Below are 12,098 nucleotides of genomic sequence, written 5' to 3'. Positions count from 1 at the left end.
AGAAGAAGGGAATGAAATCAAAGTGCAGAAAGTTCCTGAGAGGATGTCTTCAGCTCTCAGAAACCAGTACGCATAAAGGATGGCTGACAGGGAAAATTTCTCACAGAAGTTAGCACAAGTAATAGGCAAACCCCACAATCACTTTGAAAAGAGTGGGAGGGAGTCTCAGACTGGTGCAGGACCTCCTCTTAGCCCACTGGCACCATAAAGACCTAGGAGGAGGGTCTGAATGAAGAAACAGACAGGCATGCAGTACATTCAGTGAAAGAAGCCTATCTCTAAAGTCTACATGCTATGTGATTTCATTTATATGACATTCTGAAAAAGGCAAAAGAATAGAGACAGAAAACAGAACAGTGTTGACAGCAAAAGAGATGGAAGAGGGATTTATTACCAATTTTACACAAAAATTATATACAACAGCTTCTGAAAAGACAAAATTAAATATGAATATATAAATATATATATATGCACACATTAGCAACCACAACAATAAAAGGTAAGGAATCTAGGAATAAATTTATTAAAAATATTGAGTATATAAAGAAATTTTTAAACACTGATCAGAGGAATAAAGGCAACAAGTGGAAAAGTATATAGTATTATTAGATAGAAAAACACAATATCCCAAAGATCTTGCTTCTGCTTAAATTAATTTATAAATGTTCTGTGATGAAAACAATTGCAAATACTATTCTTTAAAAATAATGTTAGATTAATCCAAACATGAAGTTTAAAAAAAGTAACTCATCAGAAAATTTCTAGGATAAATTTGTAATAGTGACTTACTCCAATTGGCATTAAAATATATAACTGTATCTGTACTTGAACAACAATAAAAAATATATCTGTTTCAGTAGAAGAATATTCTGACCCATAATTGAAATGTGATAGCTCTAGGGGTTCTGGAGAGGAAATTAAGTTGGAAAATTTTCTGATTAAATGCAAAAAAAAGATGGCTTAAAAATTTTGATGAGGTGAATGAAACTAAAAGTGTTAGAAGTAAACACAGAACAATTTTTAGAACTTCAGAGTCCTAAAAGAAAAAATAATGTTTAATATAAATTAAAAAATTATAAGACAAAAACAATGTAAAAAAGTCAAAGGTCAAAGTGGGTAAAATATCTACAATATTCTAAGGAATTAAATTCTTTAGTGCACATGAGCACCCATAAATTGACAAGAAGAAAATAAACAATAGGCAAAGGATTTTTAACCAATAATTCATAGAAAAAATATAAACAACTCCACACTTTAAAAAGTGATCAATTTCTCATAAAATAATAAATGTATTTTAAGACAATAAAAATTGATAATACACTATAATAATTAAAATGTAGACAAAAGGCATCCTCATATATTGAAAGAGAAATATAAACTATTATAATCTATATGGTGATTCACTGGACAATACCACCAAAAATGTGTGTGTGTATACACACAAACATATATCTCATATATATATATATATATATATATATATATATACACTGTTCCCACTGTATATATATATATACAAGGCCTGTCCAGAAAATGTCCAACCATTGTTAATACAATGAGAATGGTTTGCTTGACATCGATGTAATCTGGCAGCCAAGGAAAGTGGACTGGAATGTGCATGTGTGAACAATGATGACTTCACTGTACTAGTCAGTGGGAACAGTGTTTCGTGGGCATGTGTACTGCATGGCCATTGCATTCAAAATGACTGAGCTAGTAGACCAATGAATCTGCATCAGATTTTGCATTAAGTTTAAACATTACTTCCCAGAAACTAATCCGATTATTCAGAAGGCTGCAACTATGGGCAGCTGGTAACTGGCAGCTGTATCACAATAATGGACCTGCTCACACATTGTCTAGTGCTAAGTTTTTTAGCAAAGCATCAAATCACCCAGGTTAATCAGCTCTGCAACATCCAGATTTGGCGCTATGTGCCTTCTGGCTTTTCCCAAAACTAAAATCACCTTTGAAAGGAAAGAGATTTCAGACCATTGATGAAAGTCAGGAATATAAGGTGGGGTAGCTGATGGTGATTAGAAAAATTGTGTGAGATCTCAAGGTGCCCACTTTGAAGGGGACTGAGGGGTCATTGTCCTATATACAATGTTTCTTTTATATTATATATTTTTCAATAAAAGTCTCTATTTTTCATATTACATAGCTGTGTAACTTCTGGACAGACCTTGTATGTGAGTGTGTGTGTATCCCTTGACCAAGTAGGCCCATTTGTCAAAAATAATTTATTCTAAAGACATAATTTTATATGTAAAAATAATAGGCAAGTAAGGAAATTATTTTCAATACTGTTTTTTAGTAGCAAAAGATTAAAAACAAGACAAATGTTTATCAATAGGCTGGACAAATAATGTGGAATATTGTTAAGCCAAGTAAATTAATGTGATTGATATATATGTGTTAATATGGAATAATTCCCAATATTTTATAATTTGAAAATGGCAAGATGCAAACAGCTCACATACTATGTTGCCATTTAACTTAAAAAATAAAAGACTTTCCTAGTCTATATAAAGGTAAATCATAGAATGATTCTTGCAGGATTCATGAAGGCATGTGGTTACCTCTGCCATGGGAACTAGTGACTAGAGCTCAGCAGGGAGAATAAAACTAATCTTTATTCTGTTTTATTCTGCTTTGGTACAATTTTTTAGCATTTACATAAAATTTCCTATTAAAATTAGTCATTCTTAAGAACAAAAATTAAACTTATAGTAAAGGAATTATCATTTCCAGCTTCTTGGAAACATAAATAAAACAAGAATTGTTTAAGCATGACATATATGCTGAGCAAAGTAATTCAGTATGACAAATACTATAATACATGCTTTTCCTTTCAGGAAGTCATATAGTAGAACTCATATTCTACTATAGCAATATTTAAGAGATCACTTACTACTCTTCCTTGTATGCGGTACTTGAGAAAGAATATCCTTTTGAACCACAAATTACTGACTAGCCTGTTACAACTGAGAGAGAAAGGAATTCTACAGCACAAGGCTTAGATTCTACTTTTACCTTGATATAAATCAAGGAAAGCCCTAAAACTAAGTAGGTCTTAGTGTCTTGATTTTTAAATAAATAAAATGTTTGGTTGTGCATGCTCTAAAATATTTGTGAAAAGTCTTAAATTATTAATAAGGCAATATTATTAGCCAAAATAGATTTTAAGAAAAATTGCTTTTATAGAAATAAAAAGGATCATATTATATGACAAGACAAACAACAACAAAGTCTCTTAAAATGGTATGTGCTTAATAATAGGCCAAAAAGTACAAAACAAACTCTCACAGAATTAAATGAAGAAATTGATAAAATTATGAGATTTTTAACAAGTCCTACACAAACTGAAGAAAACTGTACTAACAAAGTTATTAGAAATACAAAATTAACAGAAAGCTCAACCCACTGGAAATAGGTAAAAATCTGCATCCTCAAGATAGTGGACTTGTTCTTATTAAGCACACATGGAACAACAAAATGCTTCTGTTGTAGTCCACAGAGTATGTCTCAAGAGATACCAAATAATCAATCTAATTATGAACACATCCTCTAAACACAAGAAAATTAAATTAAGAACCAATAATAAAAGCTGCTGAATTCCTTATATGCTTTAAAACTAAAATAACAACTAAACAATTTACTGACTGATAGGCCTTCTAATAGGGAACATAAATAAAGGGAAATATTATGGCAACAAATGTATAGATAGAAAAGCATGAACAATTAAATGTTAATGAGAGAGAGAACTGGTTCCATAATGGTGAAATAAGGACCTTCCCAAATTATCTCCTTCATAAAAACAATAAAATCATTGAAAAATGGTCAAAATAATCATTTTCTGAACTCTAGAAATTAAAGTCTGGTAATGATCCAATGAGTCTTATCTAAGAAAAAGAAGTTAAAAAAACATGAACAGTGAAAGGACAACAAACTCACAGTTATTAACAACCACACCTAAAACAAAAGCAAACTAAAAGGATAGCTAGATCAGGAGTGGAAACATAGAAATGAAGATCTCAAGGAGGGGTAGTAACAGGGGAGTGGGAGGAGGAGAAGGGGGGAGAAGGTACAGAAAATAAGTAGCATAGACAGTAGATAGAAAATAGATGGGGGGGCAAGAACAGTATGGGAAATATAGAATCTAAAGAACTTGAGACACGTGGACATAAACTAAAGGGGGGTAATGGTGGGGACAGGGGGTAGGGTGGAGGGGAATGAAGGGGGGAATAGAACAACTGTAACAGCATAATCAATTAAAAAACAAACAAACAAATAAATAAATAAATAATAAAATAAAATAAAACCTGCTAAATATCAATAGGAACAGCAAACTTTATGGAGTTTAAACATGCATCAGTCTCATTGCCCCTTTCTCCAGCTTCATAGCAGCCTTGGAAACAAACTATTCAGAAGCCACCAGAGGGGGCAAATTGGTTTAGAGCTAACCCAAAAGCCCAATCTCCAGAACATTGTGGGATTGTCTTTTCAAATTCTGGAAGAACTAGATTTTGATGTGCAAAAGAATGAAGTTGAAACCTCACACCGTATACAAAAATTAACTAAAAATCTATCAGAAATCTAAATGTGAAGAACTAAAACTATACAAATATTAAAAGAATGTATCTTAGTGAACTTAGATTAGGCAATGGTTTCTTATTTATTACACCAATGCACATGCTACAACAAAGAACGAACTCAAAATAAAAAAAATACTTTTATGCTTCAAAGAACAATATCAAGAAAGTAAAAAGAATCTGTACAAAATGGAAGAAAATACTTCCAAAACATGTATCTTGGTAGGGGTTGTATCAGGAATACACAAAGCAAAAACTCAGGAATTTAGAGATGTTCAAAGGTGTGTTCATAGACTGATGCCAGTCTACAAACTGCTACTAGTCCATAACAAGATAAATGTAGACTGAGAGAAAATTTTATTAAAACATCAAAACCACACTCATTATATAGAGCAATTAATTAGAGTCTGAATATTGGTATAATAGCAAACTTTTATATAATGCTTCCTATATAGTAGAATTACTCTCATACTTTCATAAATCCCAGTTTTTGCAAGCCTCACAAAACCCTAAGAAGTGTATAATATTATCCCCATTTTTCACTGGAAGAAACAGAAACTAAGATAAATTATGTAACTAATATTCCACAGTCACGCAACTAATAAGTGGAAGAGCATGCATTTGGCCTACTTTCCTATCTAGTGTTAGCAATGATTTGGAAAATTAGGAACTCTCATAAACTGCTGATAGCAATGTATATTCATGCATTTTTTAAGATATTTTTTGCAATAATAGAGATGAAAATGGGCAACTACAGGTGCACAGGCATTTGAACATTGGTCCAACTTTTGCACTTCTCCACAAGTGGATATTATAAGAGCATTCATTACAACATGGTTTTACAAAGTAAAACCTGGAAACAACTTCAGTGATGGTAAATAAGAGAGGACTGACAAAATTATAATCTTTTTCTACAGTAGAATGCTTTATAGTACTGTATATATAATAGTTATTATACATAGTAACTATATATAATATGATAGATAAATCTCAAAATCACACTTGTGAATTAAAAAAAATAATTCTAGTTGGGTACATAATGTATATGAGTATGTATAATTCTTGTATTTAAAATATCTTTAATGAAAGGCAGAAGGCATGTATTTGAAATCAATTAATAGCTATTCTAGATGCATTAATTAATGCAGAAGACCAAATAGTGCTCCAATTAGGAGACAGAGACAAGAGGTTTTTACCAGACAGAGAACAATTACATCAATAGAAGAAAGGCACTGTTGTTGGTGCAGATACCATAACATAGTACAGCTAATACTGAACAGTATTTTTAATTTTCAGTCTATCAGTCATCAGTCCTCTAGTCATATTGTCTGTATTCCTGTTATCCTTGAAAACAGTTCTGTGGGGCACAATGTTGCTCTAGGCCCAGTCCAAACATTCTTTTGTCCTGTTTTAACACCCTAGAGGTTTGAAGAATAAGATGTGCAAGGCAGTTCCTCTGGGATTACAGCTTTGGCTCCATTTTTTTAAACACAAACATTATATTACATGTTGTTTAAGAATATAAACTACAATGGTAGAACACATATACAAATGTCACAAAAATAGCTATTTTTCAGGATAGAGAAATTGATGCATGAGGGCTTTAAAGTTATCCAATTCATTAGTTTTAAAAAAGATTTTATCATGAATACCAAAATTCTAAAAGTATTGACTATAAATATAATATTCTACATTGGTTTCAAATATTTTTGAAATATTTCATAATAAAATGAAAGGTAGTTTAAAATATACCTTCTTTTTTCTGAACAATGACCATTAATTACATTATTTTACTAAAACTACTCAAAGTTTTTAAAGTTCTTATATTTAAGTTATTTTGTGTTGAGAATATAGTTGTTTCATAAATGTTACTTGACTATGCTTAACTATAATAAATCAATTTACTAGAATTTTTTGCAGTTTATTAGAAATTTTAAAAAAATCAAAGTATAAATATTCAAAATTATATTTGAATTCTGAATCTTCATAATTTCTCCAGAGACTTTCTACTTCTAATATTTTTATTGGTTAATTAAATTATTATTTCTTCTTTGAGAGAAGAAAAAAGTTGTAATGAATAATAAAATATGTGATTTCATAAACTAGTGGGAAATCAAGAAGATTGCATTTCAAATTTCCAAGTCTCACAATGTTTTTTCTTTCTAAAAAAATACTGTATAAAGAGTTGCGGCCAAGATGGAGGCACAGGTAGAAACCCTTTGCTTCCTCACACAATCAAAAGGAGGTTAATATCCAATCTAAAATCAATAAACATCATTTTGGATTTTTTGGAACAGCTTGTGAAGGATAGGGGTTAGCTCTTCCTTAAATGCTTTGTAGAATTCTCCTGTGAAACCATCTGGTCCAGGGCTTTTGTGCTTCAGGAGATTTTTGATTACTGCTTCAATTCCATTTGCTGCTATTGGTCTATTCAGGCTTTCTGCTTTTTCTTCATTGAGTTTTGGAAGATTATATTTTTCTAGAAATTTGTCCATTTCACCTAAGTTTTCAAATTTCTTGGCACACAGTTCTTCATAGTAATTTCTTACAATCCTTTGTGTTTCTGTGGCGTCAGTTGTAATCTCTCTTTCATTTTTGATTGTGTTTATTTAGGTCCTCTCTCTTCTTTTCTTGATGAGCCTGCTTAAATTAATTCAAGGTGGACAAAAGACTTAAATATAAGCTGTGACACCATTAAAGTCCTAGAGGAGAACACTGGCAAGAAAATCTCAGATATATCATGCAGCAACATTTTTACTGATATGTCCCCTAGAGCAAGGGACATAAAGGAAATAATAAACAAATGGGATCTCATCAAAATTAAAAGCTTCTGCATGGCTAAAGAAAACAGTATTAAATTAAAAAGAGAACCAACTGTATGGGAAAACATATTTGCCAATGATACCTCAGATAAAGGTTTAATTGCCAAAATATTCAAAGAACTTACATGACTCCACTTGAAGAAGACAAGCAACCCAATTAAAAAATGGGCAAAGGACCTGAACAGACACTTCTCCAAGGAGGACATACAGAATATCAAGAGACACATGAAGAGGTGCTCAATATCGTTTGCTATTAAAACCACTATGAGATACCACTTTACACTGGTCGGATTGGCCATCATAAACAAAGCAACAAACAACAAGTGTTGGAGAGGTTGTGGAGAAAAGGGAACCCTAATTCATTGTTGGTGGGATTGCAGACTGGTACAACCACTATAGAAAACAGTATGAAATTTTTCTCAGAAAACTAAAAATGGACCTGTCTTTTGACCCAGCAATTCCACTGCTGGGATTATATCCTAAGAACCCTAAAACATCAATCCAAAAGAACCTATGCACCCCAATGTTCATAGCAGCTTGGGGTGTGTGTAAGAGAGAGCGAGAGAGAGAGCTCGTACAGGTAAGGGATTGAACAAAAATGATTTGCATTCCTAGGACATAGTCCATTGCTGTTTTTAAAGATTGCATTTAATGGCATAAATCAGTGAGTGATGAAATACCAATGAATGGTTAGCCCAGAATACATTAAATATGAAGGAGATAAAAATGATTGTAGGGGAAAAGGAAGGAGTGAGGGAAACAGAGAGATGAAGAAAATTGTATAACAAAGGTTAACATGACTAAAAATAAATTAATAAATGAAAAAAATATTCAAAATGTCTAAAGTTTAGAACATACAATTAATTCCTACAAATCAATAAAAAAGGCAGTGATATTAACAGAAAAGTGGTCATTGGTAATGAAGAGATGCAAAGGCTAACAAGCACATAGGGAGATGCTCAATTCACAAGTAATAAGGAATATACAAACTAAAGAAATAGAATATTACTTTACTCCCATATACTGGGGAAAAACCTAGAAGGTTAGATCATTTGAAAGCCTGTCCTTTGAAACTTAGATAATTATCCTTAGTTTCAAAGGACAGGCTGACTCTCTTGTTAGGGGTTAGTCTTGTTGGTGACTTTAAATTGAAGTCAATGAATATTTACCATTCCAAAAGCCTAGGACCCCTAATGATAATATGAATTTACTCTGCCTGTGTTCTATAAATGAAACAACAAAGCCTGATGAGAGCACATCTGCTCACAACATGGCTTACTGAATATTTAAGGCCGCTGTTGAGACCCGCTGCCCTGGATAAATGATTCCTTTTAAAATAGCACTGCTCATTGATCGTGCACCTGGTCACTGAAGAGCTCTGATGTACAGGTACAACAAGATTAACATTGTTTTCATGCTTGCTAACATAACATTCATTCTGCAGCCCATGGAGGAAGGAATGATTTTTACTTTAAAGTCCTGTTAGTTCACAAATGCAGTTTGCCATAGACTGTGATTCCTTTGATGGATCTAGGTAAATTGAGAACCTTCTGGAAAGAAGTCACCATTCTAGATGTCATTAAGAACATCTGTGCTTCATAGAAAGTGGACAAAATATCAGTGCTAATAGGAGTTTGGAAGAAGTTGATCCTAATGCTCCTAGATGACTAAAGAGCTCAAGACTTCAGGGGAGGAAATAGCTGTAGATAGGGTAGAAATACAAAGGAACTAAAATTAGAAGTGGGGCCTGAAAGTGTAACTGAATTGATGCATTCTCAGGATAAAACTTTCACAGATGAAGAATTGCTTCTTATAAATGAACGAAGACAGTGGTTTCTTCGATGGAATCTACTCTTGGTCAAGATGGCTGTAAAGTCTATCAATATTATAACAAAGGATTTAGAGTAATACAAGAACTCAGTATGCAGGTCAATGTTTGAAAGGATTACCTCCAATTTTTAAAAAGGTTCTAGTGTGGTTAACATTCTATCCAACAGCATCACATGGTACAGAGAAGTCATTTTTGAAAGGCAGAGTCAGTTTATATGGCAAACCTTATCGTTGTTTCACTTTAAGAAATTGCCACAGCCACCCAAACCCTCAGGCACCACCACCCTGATCAGTCAGCTGTTGTTAACATCGAGGCAAGACTTATACTAGCAAAAAGATTACTTCTTTTGGAGGGTCAGATAATGGTTAGCATTCTTTAGCAATAAAGTATTTTTTTAAATTAATGTATGTAGCCTGGCTGGTGTAGCTCAGTGAATTGAGCATGGGCCTGCAAACCAAAGAATCGTGGTTCCATTCCCAGTCAGGGCACATGCCTGGGTTGTAGGGCCATTCCCAGCAGGTAACACACGAGAGGCAACCATACTTGATACTTCTCTCCCTCTCTCCTTCCCTTCCCCTCTAAAGATAAATGAATAAAATCTTAAAAAAATTAATGTATGTACTATATACATTTTAGATTTAATGCTATTGCATACTTCATAAGCTACAATATAATGCAAAGATAACTCTTCAAAAAGATTTTATTTTTATTTTTTTTATTTAATATTTATTGTATTTTTCCATTACTATTTAGTCCCTTTCTACCCTCCTCCCCCACCACACTGCTGTCCATGTTCGTGAGTCATTTATTTTTAGAGGGAGGGGAAGAAAGGGAGAAACAGAGAGAGAGAAATATCCAAATGCGAGAGAAATATCTATCGGTTGCCTCTCTCTCATTCCCCATAACCCAGGAATGTGCCTTGACTGGGAGTCAACCAGTGACCTGTTGCTTTGCAGGACAGTGCTCGACAAACTGAGCCACACTGGTCAGAGTTAAACACAACTTTTATATATAGTAGAAACCAAAAACTTCACCTGACTTGCTTTATTGTGATATTTTCTTTATTGCAGTGCTTTGGAAAAAAACCTAAATATCTTCAAGGTATGCCTGTATACTTCTGATTTTCTCTTAAATTATAAACAAATCCAGCTGTAAAATACAGTAATGCTCACAGTGATAAATCCTATGGTACCATTAGAATTTCACTCTAAGTTCATTGTAGAAGGGATCAAATTTATTAAAAGAAACAAACAAACAAGCAAAATAAAAAAACAAACAAACAAAGACACTGAAATAGAGAACAGGGGGACAGTGACCAGAGGGGAGAGAGGAGAGAATTTCATGGGAAAAAGGGGAAGGATTTACAGGAACTAGTATAAAGGACACATGGACAACAACTAAGGGGGGGTGGAAATGGGAGGGAGGTGGGGAGCACTGGGGGGGTGGGCTGGTATGGGAGTAAAAAACAGACAACTGTACTTGAACAATAATTAAATTAAAAAATAAAAATAAATAAAAATAAAATAAAATAATTATGTTTGTACCTGCCCACTTATATTCAAATGTTAAATTATTTTAATATTGAGCATACCTGTTATTGATTTCATAGAGCACAAAATCATCATCATATGTCCATCACTTCCCTGTCCCAAACATTTATGTAAATTAAATTACTATTATCATTATAACAAGTTGCCATTTTTTCAGGCTCTCATTCCAATTACATATAAACATTTGCCTATTTTACACCTCTAAGAACCCAATTTTTAACAACTAGGAGAAAACAAAGACAAGAACATTTATTTTTATTGTTGTTACAGTGTTTGTATTACATTTGAGAATATTTTCAATAAATACATGAGCTTGAGAGTTTGAGACCTTGGCTGGGTGATGTGTTTGCAGTAGAAATCAGACTTCTCTGGTAAAACTCCATTGCCAGCAATGGATTTATCAAGAAAAATCTATAACTATAACTCGATTTCCGACTTCTAGATGCTTATTATTTCTTTGGAGAGATAAGGAATAAAGAAACATGATAGACAAGAATATAAAAGATAAATAGATAAAAAGCAAAAGTAAATAGCAAATTAAAAAATGTGATCACATATTCAAGGATACACAATATATAAAAAATGTGATCACAATATATTCTAGATGCAGAAAGAATAAATTTGTGCAGAGCAAGAATATTTAAAAGAAGACTCTATTAAAAAAAAGATTCAAACTAGTATGATTTAAAGCACATCTCGGATTTTTAGAGAAGAGGGAAAATTATAATCTAAGTAGAAGAAGCAAAATAAAAAAAATATGATGTATGTGTTCTTAGCAGACTGATGAAGCCTATGTATCCCTTACTAGAAAGTTTTAAAAAGTATAAAAACAGTAAGAAAAAAATAAAAATATATACAAATTGATAAAAGAACCAACCATATTGAACTATATAGATACTTTTGTAGTAATATATACAATTTTTGTTAATGCATTTGATAACAATACTGAGCAGTGGGTTTAATGAGTCCTATTATTGAAGTAGCCATGCCTTTCAAAGCTTAAACATAATATTTTGAGATATCAACAACTTTTTAAAAATATTTATATTTATTTATTTTTAGAGAAAAGGGAAGGAAGAGAGAAAGCATGGGAGAGAAACATCAATGTGTGGTTGCCTCTCCTGTGTCCCCTACTAGGTACCTGACCTGCAACCCAGGCATGTGCCCTGACTGGGAATTGAACCAGTGACCCTTTGCTTCACAGGCCCATGCTCAATCCACTGAGCTACACCAGCCAGGGCCAGATATCAACAACTTTAACATGATATAAATGTCTGCTTCTTCTGTTGGAGACACAGTC

The 12,098-nt window shown here is 32.8% G+C and overlaps 1 protein-coding gene across 1 annotated transcript in view; it reads right to left on the bottom strand.

Moving 5' to 3' along the window:
• LRP1B (LDL receptor related protein 1B) overlaps positions 1-12,098 on the bottom strand; it is a 1,762,610-nt gene that overhangs the window by 592,698 nt on the left and 1,157,814 nt on the right. The gene's annotated exons all lie outside the window — the stretch shown is intronic.

This window comes from Artibeus jamaicensis, unplaced genomic scaffold, assembly GCF_021234435.1.
Source record: "Artibeus jamaicensis isolate MK-2021 breed Jamaican fruit bat unplaced genomic scaffold, CSHL_Jam_final contig_935, whole genome shotgun sequence".
NCBI classification, from domain to species: domain Eukaryota; kingdom Metazoa; phylum Chordata; class Mammalia; order Chiroptera; family Phyllostomidae; genus Artibeus; species Artibeus jamaicensis.
Note: the sequence above shows the minus strand (reverse complement) of the source record. Positions and strands in the feature narration are given on the sequence as shown.